The sequence below is a fragment of the Pan troglodytes genome, chromosome 7, assembly GCF_028858775.2.
Source record: "Pan troglodytes isolate AG18354 chromosome 7, NHGRI_mPanTro3-v2.0_pri, whole genome shotgun sequence".
Lineage (NCBI taxonomy): Eukaryota > Metazoa > Chordata > Mammalia > Primates > Hominidae > Pan > Pan troglodytes.
The window spans coordinates 21,951,448-21,966,237 of record NC_072405.2 but is presented as its reverse complement, the minus strand read 5'-3'; positions in this window follow the sequence as shown (position 1 = coordinate 21,966,237).

Genomic DNA, 14,790 nt, shown 5'->3' with positions numbered 1-14,790 from the left:
GGTGTCGGGGAAGGGGGTGTTCAAAAAGGATAAAAAGCAAATAAATAAATAATGAAAGTGAGAATTTTCATTATTCTGAAAAAGAAAGAAATTCCATCAGTTTTGCATTCCAGCATTCATGGCTTTTACTTGTTTGCGTAGAGAGATGTGGCCCACCAGGCCCGGGGAAGCCTGGATCTGGGGTGGGGTAGGGGAAAGCAAGGCTGTTAAACACCGGAGTCTGTACCAGCTCCCAGTTTGTGAATTTTCATCAAAATAAATATTGAAAATGAGAATTTTCATTATTTATTTGACCACAAATCATAGACAGCAAGAATGTCCAGAAAAGAAGTGGCTATTAGGTACCCACGTAGAAAGATGGAAACAAAAACAGAGCAATAGTGAGATATCCATATTACACGGATGGCAGGCAATCAGCAAATGACCTCCAGGAGAGATCTTGTTCAGGGACTATGCTGTCCCACAGGAATAGAGACAGGGCTCATGAAATACCCAAACTTTATACAAGTGAGCTCCTTCCTGTGGCTCATGGAACAAATAATTCTCTTTATTATTATCTACAAAAGAGAGTAATTTAGCAGCAGCCAGCACTGCACAGCATTCAGCCAGTAACAGTGACACCCATAAGTGTTTCAAAATGCTGCATGCTTCTCATCTGAATTTCCTCCTGTGGGCACCTTTCCTCTCCAAGATTAAGGATTATTGTAAGCCAAGAAGAGTCACAGTGGTACACTTAAGACCTAGTTGGCAGGTGGTCAGACTACAGAAACAAATTGAACCAGCTTGAGACTGTGTTGAGACTCTTTAACAATATACCCATTACATAACCACCATGGGAATGTATACCTCCAGGTAAGCATAGCTGTTTATTCAGAGGTAGAACAAGTCATAGTTGAAAATCACTGCTAAACATCTATATCTTCCTGGAGCAAAAATTTTAAGAATTTTGAAGAAAATATTGAACTATTTAATAGTGATAAAACACCAAATATTACTGCAAGTGCTTTCAAGTTTGGCCTCGTCTCTCTCTTTCCCTTTGGATTTTATCTGCTTCTTCTCTGATAAAAGAATTCTTCAGTGAAAAAGTCTGGGCCAGGTACCGTGGCTCACGCCTGTAATCCCAACACTTTGGGAGGCCAAAGCGGGCGGATCACAAGGTCAAGACATCAAGTCTATCCTGGTGAACATGGTAAAACCCCATCTCTAAAAAAATACAAAAATTAGCTGAGCGTGGTGGTGCGTGCCTGTAATCCCAGCTACTCGGGAGGCTGAGGCAGAGAATAGCTTGAACCTGGGAGGTGGAGGTTGCAGTGAGCTGAGATCGTGCCACTGCACTCCAGCCTGGTGACAGAGTGAGAGTATCTCAAAAAAAAAAAAAAAAGGAAGTCTGAAAAATGACACTACATAGTAACAAATTTTGAGTCTTTATTCTTAGTTGTCAGAAAAAATCATTTTCAAAGTAGATGATCGTGATGAGGTATACCATAAAATAAATCTTGAGACTGTAAATATTTATATACATATGAAACATTTATATAAATATGAAGCAGCATTTTATATTTTTATGTGAAAAGTTACATCCTTTACCTTCCTCATTTAGGTAAAAGCCTAATAAAATATAATCTGTATCAATGAGAGATCAGTTAAGAGACAGAAACCATACCGGTAATCCAAAGTGTAAAAACAGAATATGAGGAAATATGAATTCACAACAGGGGATTAGCCAATAAGAGCAAAGGGAATCTAAAAAATATAGCCGAGGCGGGTAGATCACCTGAGGTCAGGAGTTTGAGACCAGCCTGACCAACATGGTGAAACACCATCTCTACCACGAATATAAAAATTAGCTGGGTTTGGCGATGGGCACCTGTAATCCCAGCTACTTAGGAGGCTGAGGCAGGAGAATCACTTGAATCTGGGAGGCAGAGGTTGCAGTGAGCCGAGATTGCACCATTGCACTCCAGCCTGGGTGACAGAGCAAGAATCCATTTCAAAAAAAAAAAAAAAAAATTATACAACTAGCAGATATAAGTGGCAGCCACTACCTCTAGGGCTAGAGAAAAGTATCCAAAAAAGAGATGATCTTAGAAGACGACCCTGGTAAAGCTGATATTTTGAACTGGTTAGAGAAGGTACAGTTGTCACCCACAGGATGTCTGAGAACTCCACTGAAATGATACACACCAAGCCTGGAAAACAGGAACCTGCCCCCAAAAATTCCAATGACACTCACTGTGAAACCAACAGCTTCACCAGCCTCACCAGCTAGGGGACATTGAAACTTACTGGGAGCTACTTCTGGGATGAGAAATCTCACTAGAAAGCTCCCTCTGTGGTGCTGGCAAAACTCACTAAGAAGCCACTCCTTAGGGTACACACTACTGGTGACCCTCACCAATGACAGCTCAGCTGCATGTCACTGAAGCAAAAGAGAAAAGCAGGACACCAGATTCAGAAAGAGAAAAACTCTTCCAGATCCCTCTACTACAAAGCTTAGCAGTATACTAACTATTAAAGGAGAAATGTTTACAGGGTCCAGCTCCAGTACTACAAAGTACGGCAAAAAAGGATATTTGGTCATGAGAAGCAATATAGTGATAACAATGTGCTTCCAAACAACTTGAGTTATTCTCTAGCCATAAGGAAATACCAGCATTCGTCTAGAAACTCTGCATGCCCTTCTATCATTTGTATATACGTTTCTCTGTGTGTGTGTGTGTGTGTGTGTGTGTGTGTGTGTGTGTGTGTGTGTAATTAACATCAGGAGTGTAAGCTTCTGGTAAACTCATTTCTTGGAGGAAGCTGCATGCCAATAAATTGAAGGGGATAGTATAGGAGCTTTGATAAAAATTTATTAAAATTGAGGTAAAAGGATGACTACATGCTGTTTTTATGTGATCCTGGAGCACCTTTTAGCACGTCCACTTAAGAGCCATCTATATCTCCAGCAAAATCATTCTATGTACTATTAATTTTATTTCATTAAATTAGAGCTCAGACTATACAATTAGACATTTAATTGAAAAAAGAATAAAACTGATTGTTGTCTAATAGATATGAGTATGGTAAAAAAGATAAACTCAAAACTTTATGGTTTTATTATCCTGCATAAGACATTATACCAGTGTGGCATGTAACTAAGCAAACTGATTCTAGCCTATTTTATTTATCTCTATGTCTCATATTAAATATTTTTATGGGAATATTTTTTAACATATTCAGAATTTCACTTTGACAGAAATAAGGCAAAATATGCTTATTTTTGATAACAGTTTTATTGAGTGTAATACAAATACTACTTTTGAATGTAATATGAATACTACTTATTGAGCGTAATACAAATACCCATTTGAGGGGTACAATTCACAGGTGTTTAGTATATTCACTAGCTTGTGCAAACCATGAGTTAATTCCAGAACATTTCACTTACCTCAAACAGAAACCCTGCAACATTCAGCTGTCACCTTTCAACATTCCCATTCCCTCCCCTTGTCTTGGCAAACAGTAATCTACTCTGCTTCTATAGATTTGCCTATTTTGGACATTTCATATAAATGGGATCACACGATATACAATACATGGCCTTTTATAACTGGATTATTTCATTTAGCATATTTTCATGTATCAGTACTTCATTACTGTTATGGCTCAATAATATTCCATTGTATATTTGGGTTGTTTCTGCCATTTGGCTATGAGAAATAATACTGCCATCAAAAGCAATGTTCAACCTTTTATATGAACATATGTTTTCATTTCTTATAAGTAAATGTGCAAGAATTAAATTGTTTAGTCAAATGGTAAACGGACACATTTTTGAGGAACCAGCAGACTGTTTTCCAAAGTGGCTGCATCATTTCCCATTCCCAACAGAAGTACTGTAAAAGGGTTCTGACTTCCCAGTATCTTTACCCAAACTGGTTATTATCCACCTTTTTATGGTAACCATCCTACTGGATGTGAAGTATATCTCATTGTAATATTATTTGCATTTATCTGATGACCAGTGACATTGAGCATCTCTCATATGCTTATGGAATATTTGTGTATCTTCTTTGGAGACATTTCTATTTCAGGTCCTGTTATATTTTTAGTTGGATTCATTGTCTATTTTTGAGCTGCAAACATTATTCATGTATTCTAGATAAAAATCATTTATCAAATATATGATTTGCAAATTTTTCTCCCCACTTTGTGGCTATCTTTTCACTTTATTGATAGTGTTCTTTGAAGCACAAAGGTTTTTATATTTTGCTTAAGCCTGATTTATCCAATTTGTTTATTTTTGTGCTTTTGAGGTCATATAAAAAACATTGCCAAATCCAAAAGCATGAAAGGTTTACATATATGTCTTCTAAGAGTGTTATAATTTTAGCTCTTACATTTAGATTTTTAATCCATCTTAATCCTTATGTGTGGTGTAAGGTTGGGACAGATGATGATTCAAAAGAAAATATGCAAGTGTCTTCTACATTTGCCCTCAGATCACAAAAGGAATTACAATTTAAATGAGTTAATGAGTCATGCACAGCTAATATTTCCTGTTTTTTTAAAAAAACTCCTGTATTCTAAAGGCCCAGTGACTTAGATATACTTAAAAGCCTAAATTAGTAAGTTCACAATGTTGTATGTTGAAAAAGCAGCAGTTGATATTGATGCAACAGAACAATATAGAATGATTGCAGACCCATGTTCCTGGCTGATTTAACAGCAAGTTTATTTGACAATGAAGAAGTGAAATAAATGCCCTTTTAATGTATCATCCCAACGTGCATTTCTGTTATTTCAATAGTCACAAACGTTGTTACTCTATTTCTCCAGTTTTATTATTTTTTACTTAGATATAAAAATCAAATACTATGTGGGAAAAAACAAAGCTTTTATGGAAAGCTAAAAATAGGTTTTATCTGAAATAACCGCCACTTCTCCTTTTACAACCATGATATCAAAACTGATTTACACCCTGACCTTGCATTTGAAAGAATGCTGTATGTAGTGAGATAAAAAAATCATTGAAGAATTTAGCAGACTTGTAGGTTCAGGCACTAGGGTCCAAAGGTAAAGATGCAAAAGCAAAAATGAAAAAAAAAAAAAAAACTACCAAGGCAGAATGACTCTTTCCCTCTGGCAAAATCATTGCCTCCCACAAATAAAATTTAACACTCCTATTCTTTCAAGTAAGACCCTCTGATTTTTTTCTTACCATAGCCCTGGGGCCATACCGAAAGTCATCCTGTTCTTAATAAGGTATCAAGGTTACAATGAATATAAGAAATACATAAGGAACTGAAATATAAATGGGCATTCCCGTAAGCTAGAAAAGAGGGGCGAGGAGGACTAAAAAGTCAAGCTTAAAAAGACAAAGAAGAAAATGTTGTGTAACTTATAAAGACTAAATTCAATATACCAGAAAAATCAGTTTTTATTTTTGACACTTTGTAACCTAAAGCTAAAAGGAATCTGGGAACTCATGTAATCCAACCTCCTGGTCTTCCAAATAAAGAAATTGAAGCTTAGAAACGTGAGTACTTTTCCCAGTACATTATTTTAAATTCTTCTGAACATACATTTTTAGAAAGAATAGTGAACTATCACCACACTCCAGCCTGGGCAACAGAGCAAGACTTCATCTCAAATTTAAAAAAAAAAAAAGAAAAAGAAAAAGAAGAAAGAATAGTGAACTAAGGAAATAAAGTTAACACAGTTGAAATGGTGGAAACAAGTTTAAGAAAAGGAAGTATAATAAAATTTAAAAGCTAAATTTAAATATATATTACTTTGTAGATATATCCTTATGTACTGAAAGAAAAAATTATTGAACTGCCATTTTTAGACATTCATGGTGGCTTATAAGAGTGGTTGTAGATTAGAAAAGATCATATATCTTTGGAAAAGACTGAGAAATGAAAAAATACTACATTTTGTTTTTTGACATGACATTTATGGATAGTACCAGAACATTTTCACTAAGAAAGGATTCATTTTGAATATCTTTTAAAAATAGAGCAAATAGTAAATGTTTATCCCTAACAGCTAAAATTGAAGAGGCTCATGAAGATTGTGAAGAAGACTGAACAATCAAAATGGCAGAAAATTGTTGCGGGAAGTCAGGGACCCCAAACAGAGGGACCGGCTGAAGCCACGGCAGAAGAACCTGGATTGTGAAGACTTCATAGACATTTCATTTATTAGTTCCCCAAATTAATACTTTTATAATTTCTTATGCCTGTCTTTACTGCAGTGTCTAAACATAAATTATGAAGATTTCATGGACACTTATCACTTCCCCAATAAATACCCTTGTGATTTCCTATGCCTGTCTTTATTTTAATCTCTTAATCTTGCCATCTCGTAAGCCGAAGAGGATGTATGTTGCCTCAGGACCATGTGATAATTGCGTTAATGGCACAAATTGTAAAGCATGTGTATTTGAACAATATGAAATCTGGGCTCCTTGAAGAAAGAACAGGATAACAGCAATGTTCAGGGAATAAGAAAGAGAACCTTAAACTCTGACCGCCAGTGAGCCGGGCAGAACAGAGCCATATTTCTCTTCTTTCAAAAGCAAATGGGAGAAATATCGCTGAATTCTTTTTCTCAGCAAGGAACATCCCTGAGAAAGAGAATGCGCCCCTGAGGCAGGCCTCTGAAATGGCCCCCTTGGGTGTGGTCATCTTCTGTGGTCGAGACTGTAGGGATGAAATAAGCCCCAGTCTCCCATAGCGCTCACAGGCTTATTAGGACGAGGAAATTCCCACCTAATAAATTTTGGTCACACCGGTTGCTCTCAAACCCTGTCTCCTGATAAGACGTTATCAATGACAATGGTGCCCGAAACTTCATTAGCAATTTTAATTTTGCCCCAGGCCTGTGGTCCTGTGATCTCGCCCAGCCTCCATTTGCCTTGTGATATTCTATTACCTTGTGAAGCACGTGATCTCTGTGACCCACACCCTATTCATAAACTCCCTCCCCTTTTGAAAATCACTAATAAAAACTTGCTGGTTTTATGGCTCGGGGGGCATCACAGAACCTGCTGACATGTGATGTCTCCCCCAGACGCCCAGCTTTAAAATTTCTCTCTTTTGTACTCTGTCCCTTGATTTCTCAAACCAGCCAACGCTTAGGGAAAATAGAAAAGAACCTATGTGAAATACTGGGGGTGAATTTTGCCTGATATCTGGCTGAATTTACCCCAATAGAAAATAAGATATACTAAGATGGATAAGCCTAAGAAGATTATTAATGATAAAGGAAAAACAGTCCTCAATTACATAAAAGACTTCACAGAGAGGATGAATCAGTATCTCTTTACCATCAAAAAAAAATGCAACAGAATAGTTATTTGCAAGAGAATAGAAAATACAGTTATCTGTGAAGTATTTACTAAAAGGCTTACATCCTCTACCTCATATAATTATTATGGAAATTTTAACTGAAAGAAATGAACAATTAATGCAAGTACACACACATAGCCAGGTATATTAAATTTTTGCATACCCTAAAAAAAATCTTATTTTTTTTAGTCTAAATCATTATTTAGACTAAATGATTTAGTCTAAATCATTATTTTCCCTTGAATATATACTGAGGCTACCTCAATAGAAATCAGATTGTGGTTATATTTTCCAGAACAGATATTAAGGGCATAGAGTAATTATAATTATTTAAGTGCAGAGGAGCAAACCTCAAAAGTGTCACTTACTATACCTATAGATGGATTTTTCTACCCTCTCAGTTGTATCTTGATAGTATGAAATTCTTTTGAAAGTCAATGGGAATTTACTTACATTTAAAAAACCTGACCTGGCACACCATCTTCTAGATAGCTATTAATTAGCACATACCAGAAGTTCAGTAATATTAAATAAAGTCTAGTGTAAAGCAGGATTATTTATTTCCTATTTTAAAGGGCTAAAAGGCCCCACTTAGCTACAAGGAATGTTGAAAATGTAACTGCACAAAATTTCTACAAAAAAATGGAGTTCAGTTAGTAAATAAAAAGACAATGAATACTACATAGGCAACTAGCATTCTTTGACACACACCTCATTGCAAAACAACAGAATAGTCAACGCAATTTTTCAGCAGCATCACTGCCTAAATTGTATCATTCTTTTATATTTTTATTATTCATATGAAATTATATCTAGTTCACTGTTATGTGAAATGTTATAATTTTTCAATTGCTGCACTATAATCCATGTCACTAAGGTAAACACCTGCATTTTATTAATTTTTCTCTAAGAACAAACTCCAACGTAATGACTCTATGTTGAACCATACCAGGTTCTTTAACTATTAAGTTATAACACTCTGTGATTTAGAAAGGTATCTCTTTATGGACCTAAAAGGAAGCATTAAGGACATAAGAAATCAGAGTCCTTTGATTTGTTTATAAATACTTATAATTAATTCATTTCTACTTTTGCAACCACCACAACCAAAAAATTTACTGTTACTCACAGAAACATACATGTTATTGTGTACGTCGCTAAATTTTCACAGAAAAACTACAGGATTAGGGTTAGATCAGCTTATATTATAGCTTTATTGGTTATTGGGCAAACAGGCACTAGATTCTCAGAGCTTTACTTCTAGTATCTCCAACAGATAAAATATTCGGGGCAATTTTTTTTTTTTTTAGACGGAGTTTCACTCTTTTGGCCCAGGCTGGAGTGCAATGGTGTCATCTTGGCTCACTGCAACCTCCGCCTCCCAGGTTCACGCGATTCTCCTGCCTCAGCCTCCCCAGTAGCTGGGATTAGAGGCATATGCCTCCATGTCTGGCTAATTTTGTATTTTTAGTAGAGACAGGGATTCTCCATGTTGGTCAGGCTGGTCTCGAACTCCTGACCTCAGGTGATCTGCCCCCCTCAGCCTCTCAAAGTGCTGGGATTACAGACATGACCCACTGTGCCCAGCCTGGGGCAGTCTTAATTTAATATGCACTCGTATGCCCATACATGTTGTTTACAGTCCGTATTACCTCTGGTCAGTGTTCATGCCATTTATATTGCTAAATATTTTGAATTCTAATAGCTATATCAGGTTTTCTTTTGACGAACTAGGCAGATTTTTTAAAAGTTTCAATAATTTCCTTCCTTGATCTACTATCACTATGTAATATATAACATACACAAACGTGAGCTTTTTAAAAGAAACTGCATATTCTTTAAGATAAAAATATTGGCTCCTTTTGATCGAGATGGCTGACTAGAGGTGCCCAACACTAGACTCCTCCACAAGGAAGAATCAAAACAACAGATAGATACCCACACATTAGATAGAGCATCTAAGGGAGAATATTGGAATTCAGCAGCAAAATGACATTCTGAGGCAGAGAAACTTGAAATGTCAGCCTACAAACAGAAATGAAGCAGCCAGCGGGATTGGCTCAGTATCAAGCGAGATTCCCCATTACAGGGAAAAAGTGAGAGACCTTCAGCACTCCACATTTCCACCCCAGGCGCCTGCAGTTCTATCTCAGGAGAGCCCCTTATTCCTCACAGGTCATGAACATTTTGTAAGGAGCTGCCTGGAGTTCATGTGACTTCATTATTCCAGAAAGGATATTTACACTAAATCCCTGTCATTCCCCAGGACTCAAACTGATATAACCTTAATCCTATTGTTTTTTTCTGTGAAAATGCAAAAGTATACATAATACCATGTACATCTCCATGTGCAACGGTGAATTTTTTTGTTGTGGTGGTAGCAACCAAAATATAGCATAGAACCTTTCTGAGACCAGAGCCACCACAAGAGTGTCGCACTCTTAAGGCCCAGTAGGCCCAGCGTATCCACATTATTGAGGCCCCACCAGCATCCCTCCACATCCACCCATAGGACTATCACATCACGGCATCTGCTGGACATAGAGGTGCAAGTGTCCTTAGCACCCGAGCCCATATAGCACCCCACACCTCAGAGAATAGGCACTTCGGTATATCAGGGAGGCTGCCCCCAAAACATAAAGAGCTAAGGCACTCATTCACCAAAACCTGAGAGCACCCACCTAGAGTTTCAGCACCACCAGCAACGCTGACCCTTCAGTGATGGGGCTCCCACACATCCCCCAGTGGCCCAAGGATTAGCCTGCCTGGCATTCCCCTCCACAATAAAGCCATGGCATAGCCTCCACAAACCACAATGTCAGTTACTAAGAAACTTGCAGACACTGGTGATATGGATTACAGCCAGAGATATTGTGTGGAGACTATTATGTCCACTCAAAACCAAAGCCAAATCTACCTAATCAACACTATAGATATATCTACAGGGGAAAAAAGTATTTCCTTAAGAAAGCTATTCCACAATATTGGAATAAGTGACTGTTACACCAGATGTACAGATATGAATGTATGGACACAAGAAATGGGAAAAAGCTAGAAGATGACTCCTTCAAAGGAACACAGTAATTTTCCAGTAGCAGACTCTAAACAGAAGAAAACCTATGAAATGCCTGAAAAGAAATGCCAAAAAAAAAAAAAAAATGCCCTAAAGCAGAGTCAGTGAGATACAAGAGAACACAAGTAGACAATTCAAAGAAACCAGGGAAGCAGTCTATGATCTGAGTAAGAAATTCAGCATAGAGACAGATAACATTAAAAAAAATTAGAAATGTTGAGACTGAAGAATTCAATTAATGAAATACAAAAATACAATCGAGATCTTCAATATACTAAATCAAACAGAAAAGAAGAATTTCTGAACTTGCAGATAGGTCTTTTGAAGTAACCCAGACAAAAATAAAGAATAAAAAAGAATGAAGAAAGACTGCATAACACATGGGATGCCATTAAGTGAAAAGGTGTTCATATTTGGGGAGTTTCAGAAGGAGAAGAGATGGGAACAAGGCGTAGAACACTGATTTAATAATATAACAGCTGAAAACTGTCTAAATCTTGGGAAAGATATACACATTTAGATACAGTAAGCTCGAAGATGCTCAAATAGAATCAAACCAAAAAAGTCCTTCCTGAGACATATCATAATCAAACTGTCAAAAGTCGAAGACTCTATAAGCCAGAAGAGAGTGGGGGCCAATATTCAACATTCTTAAAAAAAAGAATTTTCAACCCAGAATTTCATATCCAGCCATACTAAGCTTCATAAGTGAAGGAGAAATAAAATACTTTACAGACAAGCAAATGCTGAGAGATTTTGTCACCACCAGGCCTGCCCTACAAGAGCTCCTGAAGGAAGCACTAAACATGGAAAGGAACAACCAGTACCAGCCACTGCAAAATCATGCCAAATTGTAAAGACCATCAAGGCTAGGAAGAAATTGCATCAACTAACGAGCAAAATAACCAGCTAACATCATAATGACAGGATCAAATTCACACACAACAATATTAACTTTAGATGTAAATGGACTAAATGCTCCAATTAAAAGACACAGACTGGCAAATTGGATAAAGAGTCAAGACCCATCAGTGTGCTGTATTCCGGAAACCCATCTCATGTGCAGAGACACACATAGGCTCAAAATAAAAGGATGGAGGAAGATCTACCAAGCCAATGGAAAACAAAAAAAGGCAGGGGTTGCAATCCTAGTCTCTGATAAAACAGACTTTAAACCAACAAAGATCAAGAGACAAAGAAGGCCATTACATAATGGTAAAGGGATCAATTCAACAAGAAGAGCTAACTATCCTAAATATATATGCACCCAATACAGGAGCACCCAGATTCATAAAGGAAGTCCTGAGTGACCTACAAAGAGACTTAGACTCCAACACATTAATAATGGGAGACTTTAACACCCCACTGTCAACATTAGACAGATCAATGAGACAGAAAGTTAACAAGGATACCCAGGAATTGAATTCAGCTCTGCACCAAGCAGACCTAATAGACATCTACAGAACTCTCCACCCCAAATCAACAGAATATACATTTTTTTCAGCACCACACCACACCTATTCCAAAACTGACCACATAGTTGGAAGTAAAGCTCTCCTCAGCAAATGTAAAAGAACAGAAATTGTAACAAACTGTCTCTCAGACCACAGTGCAATCAAACTAGAACTTCGGATTAAGAAACTCACTCAAAACCGCTCAATTACATGGAAACTGAACAACCTGCTCCTGAATGACTACTGGGTACGTAACAAAATGAAGGCAGAAATAAAGATGTTCTTTGAAACCAACGAGAAAAAAAACACAACATGATTCTAATAACAGCAAGAGAAGAGCATCAAGTCACATATAATGGAATTCTCATCAGACTAACAGATTTCTAAGCAGTAATTTTATAGGCCGGGAAAGATGGAATTATATATTCAAAGTGCTGAAACAAAAAAACTTCTGCTGAGAATACTGTACACAGCAAAGCTGTCCTTCAGAAATTAAGGATAAATAAAGCATTTCCAAGACAAACAAAAGCTGAGGGAATCTATCACCACTAGATCTGCCCTACAGGAAACACCTAAGGGAGTTTCACATCTCAAAGCAGAAGGATGATACCTGCCATCATGAAAACATATAAAAATATAAAATTCACTGGTAAAGCAAATACATAAATGACAAAGAGAAAGGAATCAAATGTTTTTACCGCAAACACTAACTACCTAACTGAAAAAATAAGAGAAAGGAAGGAATAAAGGATATACAAAACAACCTAAAAATTATTAAGAAAAATGACAGAAATAAGTTCTCACCTGTCAATAACCTTGAATGTAAACAGTTTAAATTCTTCAATTAAAAGACATAAACTGACTAAATAAGTAAAAACAGAAGACCCAACTATATGCTGCCTGCAAGAAACCCACTTCATGTATAAAGACCCACATAAACTGAAAGTAAAATGCTGGAAAAAGATTCCACATAGAAAAGAAAAACATGCAGTAGAAAGAAGAACGATTTCAAATATGCAACCTAATTATGCACCTCTAGGAACTACAAAAGGAAGAACAACCCAAACCCAAATTTAGTAGAAGAAAATAAAGATTGGAACAGAATTAAAAATAGAGATAAAAGATACAAACGATCAACAAAGCAAAACGTTGCTTTTTAAAAAGATAAAATTGACAAACCATTACCTAGACTAAGAAAAAGAGGAAAGACCCAAATAAAATCAAAAATGAAAAAAGGAAACTTACAACTGATACCATAGGAATAACAAAAGATCATTAGAGACTATTATGAGCAACTACATACCAACCACTTGGAAAGCCTAGAGGAAGTGGATAAATTCTTAAATATGTATGAACTATAAGATTGAACCAGGAAGAAACAGAAAACTTTGATCAATAATAATTAAGGAGATTGAACCAGTAATAAAAATACTCTTGACAAAGAAAAGCCCAGGATTGTATAGATTTACTCCTAAATTCTACCGAACTTTTAAATAACACCAATTATTCTCAGACTATTCCAAAAGAAGAGGAATAAATTTTCCCTAACTTATTCTATGAGGCCAGCATCACCCTAATACCAAAGCAGACCAGGTCACAACAAAGAGAAAACTACAAGCCTATATCCTTGATGCGCACGGATGCAAAACTCCTATACCAAATGCTAACAAACCAATTCCAACAGCACTTCAAAAAGATAATACATAATAATTAGGTAGGATTCATTCCAGGGATGTAAGGATGGTTTAATATTAATAAATAAATATGTCACATCAACAGAATGAAGAACAAAAATCATATGATCATCTCAACAGATGCTGAAAAAGCATTTGATATAATTCAACTTCCCTTCATAAGAACGCTCAACAAATTAGGTACAGAAGAACATGCATTAACACAGGAGAGGTCAAATACACAAATCCACGACTAACATCATGTTGTTAACGTTTCCCTAAGAAATGGAACAGGACAAGGATGCCTAATTTCACCACTGTCATTCAACATAGTACTGAAAGTCCTAGGCAGAGAAATTAAGCAAGAACAGGGAAAAACGCATTTGAATTGAAAATAGAGAAAATAATCTGTTTGCAGATGTTAACCTAATATAAGGTGTTGCATGAAAGTGAAACTTAACTGTAGTGATTTGTAAAAAGATAGGCATATTAGAAGACAGTCATATTGCTTTAAGTATCTGAAAGCAATAACCACATTCTTACTAGCATGTAAGATTTTTAAGATTAAAATTGTCGGTGGCTTTTCTAAAGCAACAATGTAAGTCGTTACTGCCATGAAAAGAAAAATATATAAAAATATATTTTTACTTGAAAGTTAAGTAAAATTGACTTTTTGTACTCTACATATTAAATTACTTTAAATGACTTGATAAGTCATAACAAAAACGTAACAAACGTATTTTTCTAATTCAATTGATGGAGAAGTACTAACGTATTACATATCATACTTATTTCTAACTTTCAGAAAGTTTTATATAGTACTTCTTACATAAATGAATGTGTAAAAGAAATTTAAAAACTCAGATGTGTTGGAAATAGCAGCAAAGAATTTTAAAGAGTTATTTTCCTTTTTAAAACTCAACGTATGTTGCAAGGATAGCAATTAACTGTAACAAGCAGAAAACTTAATTCATTATTTAGAGTTTGACTGCCACCTACAGGGGCTTTTTTAGTCTTTTTTTCTACCACTTCCAGATGATCAATATGACTAAATTTTCACTAACTTGAGGAAATTTTGGGAAAAAAAGGGACTTGTGAATCATTTGTTCCCATTAAAGACTTTTTTTAAGAAAATGTCGGCTGGGCATGGTGGCTCATGCCTGTAATCCCCGCAGTTTGGGAGGCTGAGACAGGTAGATCACCTGAGGTCGTGAGTTCAAGACCAGCCTAGCCAACATGGAGAAACCCCCTCT